Source organism: Cetorhinus maximus, chromosome 7 (assembly GCF_964194155.1).
Source record: "Cetorhinus maximus chromosome 7, sCetMax3.hap1.1, whole genome shotgun sequence".
NCBI lineage: Eukaryota > Metazoa > Chordata > Chondrichthyes > Lamniformes > Cetorhinidae > Cetorhinus > Cetorhinus maximus.
The window spans coordinates 870,633-882,384 of NC_135885.1; the positions used below are offsets into that span (position 1 = coordinate 870,633).

An 11,752-nucleotide genomic window follows, 5' to 3' on the forward strand; every position below is an offset into this window, starting at 1 on the left:
GAGATGTAGCATGCAGTTATTGAAAAAGAGGCTCTCGCAGTGACATGGGCCTGTGAGAAGTTCTCTGGCTATATAGTTGGGCTGAAAGTGATCGAGACAGATCACAAACCATTGGTCTCACTATTGGACAAGGAAGAACTCACCAGGAAGCCCCCAGAATTCAGAGGTTCCACTTGCATCTCATGTGTTTTGAATACAGGACAGTGTATGTCCAGGGCCCAGGGTCAAACAACTGAGGACACACTGTCCAGGGCCACAGTCAGACATCCTGTGACACATGATGTCAATCTGGTTGACAAACTCGAGTCATATTCCCAGTTTGACTGCCGATGTGCTCCAAAAAGCTGCAGCAGATACGCCAAGGACAGATTTGAGACGAGGAGTGTCTCTGCCTGTGTCAGATCTGCCAACAAGACTAGAAACTGCACTGTCCAGGGGGCAATGTTCTGAAAATTTACTTTCAATAGCAGAAACCCTGGACTGTTACTGATGACCTGCTAGCTTATAATGAGCGATTGGGTCATTCCCATCTCACTCGGGCCAAGGCCACTTGGTCATCACAAAGTGCAGAGCAGGATCCCAATCTGCTAGTGGCCGGGAATATCGAGAGCAATCGAAGAGATCATCATTTTACTTCGAGGGGGTTTTAACAGCACAGACGCTCCTTTCCCCCTCACCCTTAGACTGTGGATACCTTGGGGAGCCGGTGAGATGTTGAAATCCGTGTTTCCTGGAAAACTGAGTGACATATTCAGGAGCAAATTGTTGGATACCACCTGGTCCAGGATGTCCTGGATCACAAACATTTCTCTCAATGATCTAATGACCGACTCTGGGGTCGTTGTGTGTAAATGTTTCACTTCAATCCACAGTGAGGAGGAAGGACTTTCCATTGAATAGGTCCATTTCCAAATGTTCGCACAGTCTGATCGGGAATTGTGTGGGGATCAGATGTTCCCTGTGGATTAGTTTGTACAGCGTTGCTCACCAGACAGTTTAAAATCACCTCTTCCCATCATTTCCAAAGGGGCTTTGGCCATATCGATCCATCCACCCCATCAGAGCTGCTGATGGACAGAATGCTTCACACTCAACACCCCACACTGCCGAGGAAACTCAGCCCAGGCTTGGCAGTCAGGGACTATCAGAAGGTTCCGGACTGTGACCAGTCCTATAGACACAACAAGCTCCCACTTACAAGAGGAGGTAGTGGACTGGAGCCCTGCCCAGGTTATACAGAGGTGACGAGGTGTTGCTGTCCTGAGCTGCCGCTCTTACTTGATACGTACCCCCCAGAACCGATTGCACATCAGACAGAACCGGAGAAGTTTTCCCCTCTCCTTAGGGGTGAATCTTCCATCAGACACTTCAGCAAACCAGGCGGAGACACCCAAATAACTGAAGCATCAAGTTTACCGAGTGGAATTCTCCGGTTCTGTCAGCAGCGGCTGGCCCGACAGGCGGGAGTGGAAAATTCGGACTGAGGCCCAAAGAGTGAATTCCGCTGGCAGGAAACAGGTTGGAATTTTCCCCTCAGCTTTTTAATAGCGGGGTGATAGCTGTCAGCTTTCTCACCATCCTTGTTGGGAACCCCGCCTGCATTGGTGTGTCATGAATACTCATTAAATACACGCACCATCGGAATCACGTTCCCCCCTCTCGATTACCTGTCGGGAAATGAGAATTGGTCTGAATCACAGTCGGATCTAAGTGGCGAGTAGTTATCCACCCTCCCTTCAAGCTGAGTGTAACACACCAGACCAAACGGAAACAGCCCCCGGGTGGTCAGCAGCTGGGAACACTGAGGCTGCTGGGGGTGTCTCAGGGGCTGATCACAGTGGCTGGTGGGTTTCTCTGGGTGGGCTGCACTCAGTATGTGCTGCAGATCTCAGGCAGGGCTGCTCTCTACCAAACATGGGGCCCGGGGTGGGGCAGGGGGGTGGGGGGAATGTTGACAGAGACGTGAGGGTGAAGGGAACAGGGGAGGGTTGGGTCGGGGAGGGGAAAGATGGCAGGCAGAGGCCTGATTGCAGGTGGTGGAGCTGGAAGGGATCCACGGAGACAGAGCGTGAGACAATAAAACCATAAGACGTAGGAGCAGAATTGGCCATTCGACCCATCGAGTCTGCTCCGTCATTCAATGAGATCATGGCTGATCTGATAATCCTCAACTCCACTTTCCTGCCTTTTCCCCATAACCCTTGTTTCCCTTACTGATTAAAAATCTGTCTATCTCAGCCTTGAATATACTTAATGACCCAGCCTCTACAGCCCTCTGTGGTAAAGAATTCCACAGATTCACTACCCTCTGAGAGAGGAAATTCCTCCTCATCTCTGTTTTAAATGGGCGACCCCTTACTCTGAGATTATGCCCTCTGATCCTAGACTCTCCCACAAGGGGAAACAGCCTCTCAGCATCTACCCTGTCAAACCCCCTAAGAATCTTATATGTTTCAATAAGGTTGCCTCTCATTCTTCTAAACTCCAATGAGTACAGGCACAACCTACTCAACCTCTCCTCATAAGAAAATCCCTCCATCCCCAGGATCAACCTAGTGCTGTGTATAGTTTCAGCACAACTTCCCTATTTTTATACTCCATTCCCTTTGAAATAAAGGCCAACATTCCATTTGCCTTCCCTATTACCTGTTGAACTTGTATGTTAGCTTTTTGTGATTCATGCACAAGGACCCCCAAATCCCTCTGCTGCAGCTTTCTGCAGTCTTTCTCCATTTAAATAATATTCAGCTCCTCTGTTCTTGCTGCCAAAATGCAGAACCTCACACTTTCCCACATTATATTCCATCTGCCAAGTTTTTGCCCACCCACTTAACCTGTCTGTATTCCTCTGTAGACTCTTTGTGTCATAGAAACATAGAAACTAGGAGCAGGAGGAGGCCATTCGGCCCTTTGAGCCTGCTCCCCCATTCATTATGATCATGGCTGATCATCCAACTCAATAACCTGCTCCCACTTTCTCCCCATATCCTTTGATCCCTTTCGCCCCAAGAGCTATATCTAACTCCTTCTTGAAAACATACAATGTTTTGGCCTCAACTACTTTCTGTGGTAGCGAATTCCACAGGGTCACCACTCTCTGGGTGAAGAAATTTCTCCTCATCTCAGTCCTAAATGGTCTACCCCATATCCTCAGACTGTGACCCCTGGTTCTGGACTCCCCCCACCATCGGGAACATCCTTCCTGCATCTACCCTGTCTAGTCCTGTTAGAATTTTATAGGTTTCTATGAGATCCCCCCTCATTCTTCTGAACTCCAGCGAACATAATCCTAATCGACTCAATCTCTCCTCATATGTCAGTCCCGCCATCCCAGGAATCAGTCGGGTAAACCTTTGCTGCACTCCCTCTATAGCAAGAACATCCTTCCTCAGATAAGGAGACCAAAACTGCACACGATATTCCAGGTGTGGTCTCACCAAGGTCCTGTACAATTGCAGCAAGACATCCCTGTTCCTGTACTCGAATCCTCTGGCTATGAAGGCCAACATACCATTTGCCTTCTTTACTGCCTGCTGCACCTGCATGCTTACCTTCAGCGACTGGTGTACCAGGACACCCAGGTCTCGTTGCACATTCCCCTCTCTCAATTTATAGCCATTCAGATAATAATCTGCCTTCCTGTTTTTGCTACCAAAGTGGATAACCTCACATTTATCCACATTATACTGCATCTGCCATGCATTTGCCCACTCACTCAGCTTGTCCAAATCACACTGAAGCATCTCTGCATCCTCCTCACAGCTCACCCTCCCACCCAGCTTTGTGTCATCTGCAAATTTGAAGATATTACATTTAGTTCCCTCATCTAAATCATTAATATATATTGTGAATAGCTGGGGTCCCAGCACTGATCCCTGTGGTACCCCACTAGTCATTCGGAAAAAGACCCATTTATTCCTAATCTTTGTTTCCTGTCTGCCAACCAGTTTTCTATCCATCTGAATACACTACCCCCAATCCCATGCACTTTAATTTTACACGTTAATCTCTTATGTGGGACTTTGTCGAAAGCCTTCTGAAAGTCCAAATAAACCACATCCACTGGCTTCCCCTCATCAACTCTACTAGTTACATCACTGAAAAATTCCAGTAGATTTGTCAAGCATGATTTCCCTTTCATAAATCCATGCTGACTCTGTCTGATTCTGCCACTGTTTCCCACATGCTCAGCTATTAAATCTTTTATAATGGACTCTAGAATTTTCCCCACTACCGATGTCAAGCTGACTGGTCTATAATTCCCTGTTTTCTCTCTGCCTCCCTTTTTAAATAGTGGGGTTACATTAGCTACCCTCCAATCTGTAGGAACTGTTCCAGAGTCTATAGAATCTCGGAAGATAACCACCAATGCATCCACTATTTCTAGGGCCACTTCCTTAAGTGCTCTGGGATGTAGATTATCAGGTCCTGGGGATTTATCGGCCTTCAATCCCATCAATTTCCCCAACACCATTTCCTTACTATACTGATTTCTTTCAGTTCCTCCCTCTCACTAAACCCTGTGTTCTCCAACATTTCTGGTATGTTATTAGTGTCCTCCTTTGTGAAGACAGAAACAAAGTATGTATTTAGTTGGTCAGCCATTTCTTTGTTCCCATTATAAATACCCCTGTTTCTGACAGTAAGGGACCTACATTTGTCTTCACCAATCTTTTTCTCTTCACATACCTATAGAAACTTTTACAGACAGTTTTTATGTTCCCCTCAAGCTTACTCTTGTACTCTATTTTCCCCTTCTTAATCAATCCCTTGGTCCTCCTTTGCTGAATTCTAAATTGCTCCCGATCCTCAGGCCTGTTTTTTTTTCTGGCCAATTTGTATGCCTCTTCCTTGGATCTAATACTATCTCTAATTTCCCTTGTAAGCCATGGTTGGCCACCTTTCCTGTTTTACTTTTGCTACCTTTGAGGTCCTACTTTTCAACTTACTTCCTAACTCCCTGTATTCATCCTCACCACTTGCCTTCCCACCTATTTTTGTGTCATCTGCAAACTTGACGATAGTACATTCACTTCCCACATCCAAGTCATTAATATATATTGTAAATAATTGTGATTCCAGCACTGATCCCTGTGACACTCCATTAGTTACAGGTTGCCATCCCGAAAATGCCCCCCCTTATCCCAACTCTCTGTCTACTATTAGTTAGCCAATCCTCTACCCATGCTAATATGCTACCCTGACACCATGGGCTCTAATCTTATTAAGTAGCCTTATGTGCGGTGCCTTATTGAACTCCTTTTGGAAATCCAAATATATTACATCTACTGGTTCCCCTTTATCTATCCTGCTTGTTACCTCCTCAAAGAATTCTAATAAATTTGTCAGGCATGATTTCCCCTTCATGAAGCCATGCTGACTCTGCTTGATTAGATTATGTATTTCTAAATGCTCTGCTATTATATCCTTTATAATAGACTCCAACATTTTCCCAATGACGGATGTGAAGTTAACTGGCCGATAGTTACCTGTTTTTGTCTCCCTCCCTGAATAAGGATGTTACATTGACCATTCTCCAATCCTCTGGGACCTTTCCAGACTCTGAGGATTCTTGGAAGATTACTACCAGTGCATCCACTATCTCCATAACTACTTCCTTTAATATCCTAGGATGCAACCCATCAGGTCCAGGGGACTTATCGGCCTTTAGCCCCATTAGTTTCCCTAGTGCTTTTTCTCTCCTGATAGTTATTGTATTTATTTCCTCTCCCCCTTTTGCTTATTGATTATTTAGTATTTTTGGAATACTATTAGTGTCTTCTAGCAGGGGTGTGAGTGGGCTTCACATGGCAGGGGTGGGAGGGGACAGACTCACGCTCTAGAGTAGGGAAGAGGGGAGTTAGTGGATTCTTTTTTTATTCATTTACGGGATGTGGGTGTCGCTGGCTGGGCCAGCATTTATTGCCCATCCCTAGTTAGAAACATAGAAACTAGGAGCAGGAGGAGGCCATTCGGCCCTTCGAGCCTGCTCCCCCATTCATTATGATCATAGCTGATCATTCAACTCAATATCCTGCTCCCCCTTTCTCCCCATACCCTTTGATCCCTTTCGCCCCAAGAGCTATATCTAACTCCTTCTTGAAAACATACAATGTTTTGGCCTCAACTACTTTCTGTGGTAATGAATTCCACAGGCTCACCACTCTCTGGGTGAAGAAATTTCTCCCCATCTCAGTCCTAAATGGTCTACCCCATATCCTCAGACTGTGACCCCTGGTTCTGGACTCCCCCACCATCGGGAACATCCTTTCTGCATCTACCCTGTCTAGTCCTGTTAGAATTTTATAGGTTTCTATGAGATCCTCCCTCATTCTTCTGAACTCCAGTGAATATAATCCTAACCGACTCAATCTCTCCTCATATGTCAGTCCCGCCATCCCAGGAATCAGTCGGGTAAACCTTCGCTGCACTCCCTCTATAGTAAGAACATCCTTCCTCAGATAAGGAGACCAAAACTGCACACAATATTCCAGGTGTGGTCTCACCAAGGCCCTGTATAATTGCAGCAAGACATCCCTGTTCCTGTACTCGAATCCTCTGGTCAGTCCAAGTTAGACCTTGAGCAGGTGGTGGTGAGCTGGCTTCTTGAACCGCTGCAGTCTACTAGCACAAGGGCGGAGGGTGACACACAGACACTTATGGAGGGGGAGGAAAATAGTGTTGTAGTCAGTCCCGAAGGAACGGGGGTGGGGCAGTGGGCGGAGGTGCTGAGTGACAGACAGCCATAATTCCGGTACTGAGGACAAAAGGTCAGGTTGAGAATGTAAAGGCAGTGCTGGGGCTCTGTGGGCCATGCTCCAGGGTATGCATGGCACGCACATCATAGTCGCTCTCAAGGTAAGGGCGAGGCCTGTGTGCCCAATGCGGGTTGGCAGAGCTCAGTGTGCAGAATGTGGTGATAGACTCACACTCGGTGATCCTGGGATGCCTGGCTCAGTACTGGGCTGCAGATGGGATGGTCAAGGTCAGAGGAGGCGTCTTCAGCCTGTAGATGGGGAAAGGGTAATAAAGTGAGGGAATACTTGAAGCGCTCATGGTGGGGGAGGGGGGGGGGGGGGGGTGAGGTGTGAGGGAGTCACCTCTGCAAGTGACTGCGCACATCCTCAATATGGGGAGGGGTGGGATCCACATGGGGCATGGTGGGGAGGGTGGGGGGCAGTAGGAATATCCTCAACAGTAACCATGGTCTCCAGTGTTACTGGGAGAGGCTGGGGGGAGACCGCAGGGGGGTCTATCTGCACATCGGGGGGGGTCCAGGGTGTTCAGGGGAACATGATCGGTAACAGAGGGAGGATTGAAGCTGGAAGCAGAACTGCAGAACCACCACCTTGAGACCCCAATTAATGACGCAATTTAGAAATCAAACTGGAACAAAATCTCCACAGGAGGGGCCTGAGACAGAGTGGGAGGGGCCTGAGACAGAGTGGGAGGGGCCTGAGACAGAGTGGGAGGGGTCTGAGGCAGAGTGGGAGGGGCCTGAGACAGAGTGGGAGGGGTCTGAGGCAGAGTGGGAGGGGCCTGAGACAGAGTGGGAGGGGTCTGAGGCAGTGTGGGAGGGGTCTGAGGCAGAGTGGGAGGGGGCCTGAGGCAGTGTGGGGGGGGTCTGAGGCAGCATGGGAGGGGTCTGAGGCAATGTGGGGGGGCCTGAGGCAGTGTGGGAGGGGCCTGTGGCAGTGTGGGAGGGGCCTGAGGCAGTGTGGGAGGGGCCTGAGGCAGTTTGGGAGGGGCCTGGGGCCGTGTGGGAGGGGCCTGGGGCAGTTTGGGAGGGGCCTGAGGCAGTGTGGGGGGGGCCTGAGGCAGTGTGGGAGGGGCCTGAGGCAGTTTGGGAGGGGCCTGAGGCAGTGTGGGAGGGGTCTGAGGCAGTGTGAGAGGGGTCTGAGGCAGAGTGGGAGGGGTCTGGGGCAGAGTGGGAGGGGTCTGGGGCAGAGTGGGAGGGGTCTGGGGCAGAGTGGGAGGGGTCTGGGGCAGTGTGGGAGGGGTCTGAGGCTGTGTGGGAGGGGTCTGGGGCATTGTGGGTGGGGCCTGGGGCATTGTGGGTGGGGCCTGGGGCATTGTGGGTGGGGCCTGGGGCATTGCGGGTGGGGCCTGGGGCATTGTGGGTGTGGCCTGGGGCAGTGTGGGAGGGGTCTGGGGCAGTGTGGGTGGGGCCTGGGGCAGTGTGGGTGGGGCCTGGGGCAGTGTGGGTGGGGTCTGGGGCAGTGTGGGTGGGGCCTGGGGCAGTGTGGGTGGGGCCTGGGGCAGTGTGGGTGGGGCCTGGGGCAGTGTGGGAGGGGTCTGGGGCAGTGTGGGTGGGGCCTGGGGCAGTGTGGGTGGGGCCTGGGGCAGGGTCAATCGAGTGGTTAGGGTCTGGAACGCTCTGTCGGAGAGTGTGGGGGAGACAGAGTCAATCGAGATATCCAAGACGGATAAGCAGCAGAACCGAAACAGAAGTTTACAGGGATACAGAGAAAAGGCAGGTGAGTGGGACTTGGTGAGTTGCTTTTGCAGAGAAGCAGTACAGACATGATGGGCCAAATGGCCTCCTTCTGTGCTGAAGCCATTCCGTGATTCAAATTTAAGGTAATTGATTAAAGAAGTGAGTTGTTGTCTGTGATGGACTGGCACCCCATCCTGCGCGTACCCCATCCTGCGCGTACCCCATCCTGCGCGTACCCCATCCTACGCGTACCCCGTCCTGCGCGTACCCCGTCCTGCGCGTACCCTGTCTTGCGCGTACCCCGTCCTGCGCGTACCCCGTCCTGCGCGTACCCCGTCCTGGGCGTACCCCGTCCTGGGCGTACCCCGTCCTGCGTGTACCCCGTCCTGCGCGTACCCTGTCCTGGGCGTGCCCCGTCCTGCGTGTACCCCGTCCTGGGCGTACCCTGTCCTGGGCGTACCCTGTCCTGCGCGTACCCCGTCCTGGGCGTACCCTGTCCTGGGCGTGCCCCGTCCTGCGTGTACCCCGTCCTGGGCGTACCCTGTCCTGGGCGTGCCCCGTCCTGCGCGTACCCTGTCCTGGGCGTGCCCCGTCCTGCGTGTACCCCGTCCTGGGCGTACCCTGTCCTGGGCGTACCCTGTCCTGCGCGTACCCTGTCCTGGGCGTGCCCCGTCCTGCGTGTACCCCATCCTGGGCGTACCCTGTCCTGGGCGTACCCCATCCTGCGTGTACCCCGTCCTGGGCGTACCCTGTCCTGGGCGTACCCTGTCCTGCGCGTACCCTGTCCTGCGCGTACCCTGTCCTGGGCGTGCCCCATCCTGCGTGTACCCCGTCCTGGGCGTACCCTGTCCTGGGCGTACCCTGTCCTGCGCGTACCCCGACCTGCGCGTACCCCGTCCTGCGTGTACCCCGTCCTGCGCGTACCCCGTCCTGGGCGTACCCTGTCCTGGGCGTACCCCGTCCTGGGCGTACTTCATCTCCCCATGGCCTAGAATTGGATGAAGCAGCCCTGTAAGAGTGAGTGAGTGAGTGAGTGAGTGAGTGAGTGAGTGAGTGAGTGAGTGAGTGAGTGAGTGAGTGAGTGAGTGAGTGAGTGAGTGAGTTAGTTGTGAGTGAGTGAGTGAGTGAGTGAGTGAGTTAGTTGTGAGTGAGTGAGTGAGTGAGTGAGTGAGTGAGTTAGTTGTGAGTGAGTGAGTGAGTGAGTTGTGTGAGTGAGTGAGTGAGTGAGTTAGTTGTGAGTGAGTGAGTGAGTGAGTGAGTGAGTGAGTGAGTGAGTGAGTGAGTGAGTGAGTGAGTGAGTGAGTGAGTGAGTGAGTGAGTGAGTGAGTGAGTGAGTTGTCTGAATGGACAGTGGGAGCAGATTCCATAGGGATTTCCAGAAGGGATTTGGATGTTGAGTTGACAGAGTGAAAGGTGTCGGGTCCGTGGGGAAGGACTGGGGTGAGTTTCCCCAATCCTGTCAGGGGGGCCGGTCCGGGCCGGGCCGGGCGGGTTTGGGTCTTTGACAGTTCGGTTAGCGCGCGGCTGACTCCAGAGCGCGCCCACCAATCGATAGATCGGAATGACACGCGGGGACGATGGGACATGCGCCCGACATCACCGCGCGTCACTTTACGTGTCGGCGAGCGGGAAGCGAAAACGCCGGCCATTATTCCGGAACAATCTCACGTGGAGGTTGAGGTTGGTCAGCACCAGGTGAAGTAGATTTACAGTTTTGGGGTGGAAATCAGTTCAGTTCTCATTTTAATGGCAATTAAACAGCGTTTTTTATTTTAAATGTCTTTTCATTAAAAATTCAATGTTCACATTTCTAACAGGAGCTCCAGCTGTTGGGATGCAGGAATTACAGTGACTGTTTACATAAAATATTTCTATTATAAATATGGTAATAAAAAATTGGACAGCATCGTGTGAGATATCGTGTAGGAAGTTTAATTTAAATTCTGCAGATTCCCGACTGTGGATGAATCCAAGTTACCCGATCCAGCAGCCCATTATGGCAATCCCTCTGGAAACCACCCTCCAAATCCCTCTGGAAATCCCCCTCCAAATCCCTATCCAAATCCCTCTGGAAACCACCCTCCAAAACCCTATCCAAATCCCTCTGGAAATCCCCCTCCAAATCCCTATCCAAATCCCTCTGGAAACCACCCTCCAAAACCCTATCCAAATCCCTCTGGAAACCACCCTCCAAATCCCTCTGGAAACCACCCTCCAAATCCCTCTGGAAATCCCCCTCCAAATCCCTATCCAAATCCTTCTGGAAACCACCCTTCAAATCCCTCTGGAAACCACCCTCCAAATCCCTATCCAAATCCCTCTGGAAACCACCCTCCAAATCCCTATCCAAATCCCTCTGGAAACCACCCTCAAAATCCCTATCCAAATCCCTCTGGAAACCACCCTCCAAATCCCTATCCAAATCCCTCTGGAAATCCCCCTCCAAATCCATATCCAAATCCCTCTGGAAATCCCCCTCCAAATCCCTATCCAAATCCCTCTGGAAACCACCTTCCAAATCCCTATCCAAATCCCTCTGGAAACCACCCTCCAAATCCCTCTGGAAACCACCCTCCAAATCCCTCTGGAAACCACCCTCTAAATCCCTCTGGAAACCACCCTCCAAATCCCTCTGGAAACCACCCTCCAAATCCCTCTGGAAATCACCCTCCAAATCCCCCTCCAAACCCCTCTGGAAATCCCCCTCCAAATCCCTATCCAAATCCCTCTGCAAATCCCCCTCCAAAACCCTCTGCAAATCCCCCTCCAAATCCCTCTGCAAATCCCCCTCCAAAGCCCCCTCCAGATCCCCCTCGAAAGCCCTCTCCAAATCCCTTTCTAAATCCCTCTCCAAATCCCTATCCAAATCTCCAGATTTCCAGAGGGATTTGGTTAGGGATTTCTCCAAACCCCCTCTCCAAATACCCCTCTCCAAATCCCTTTTCGATTCTCCCTCCAAATCCCTCTGGAAATTCCCCTCCAAATCCCTATCCAAATCTCCAACCCCCCACCCCCCAAACCCCCTCTCCAAATTCCCCTCCAAATACCCCTCCAAATCCCTATCCAAATCCCTCTGGAAATCCCCCTCCAAATCCCTCTCCAAATCCCTCTGGAAATCCCCCTCCAAATCCCTCTCCAAATCCCTCTGGAAATCCCCCTGAAATCCCTATCCAAATCTCCAACCCCCCCCCCTTCCAAATCCCCCCCTCCAAATCCCCCCCCCCAAATCCCCAAATCTCTCTTCAATCCCTCTTCAAACTGGTTCACTACCAGTCGCACAATCGGGGGCAGGTGGGGTGAGCGAGTTACCCACTA

At 51.4% G+C, this 11,752-nt stretch overlaps 1 protein-coding gene across 1 annotated transcript in view; it reads right to left on the minus strand.

The window, feature by feature from the left end:
- The window catches only part of LOC144682516 (FH2 domain-containing protein 1-like), a 97,584-nt gene that overhangs the window by 8,717 nt on the left and 77,115 nt on the right, over nt 1-11,752 (minus strand). The window lies entirely within an intron of this gene.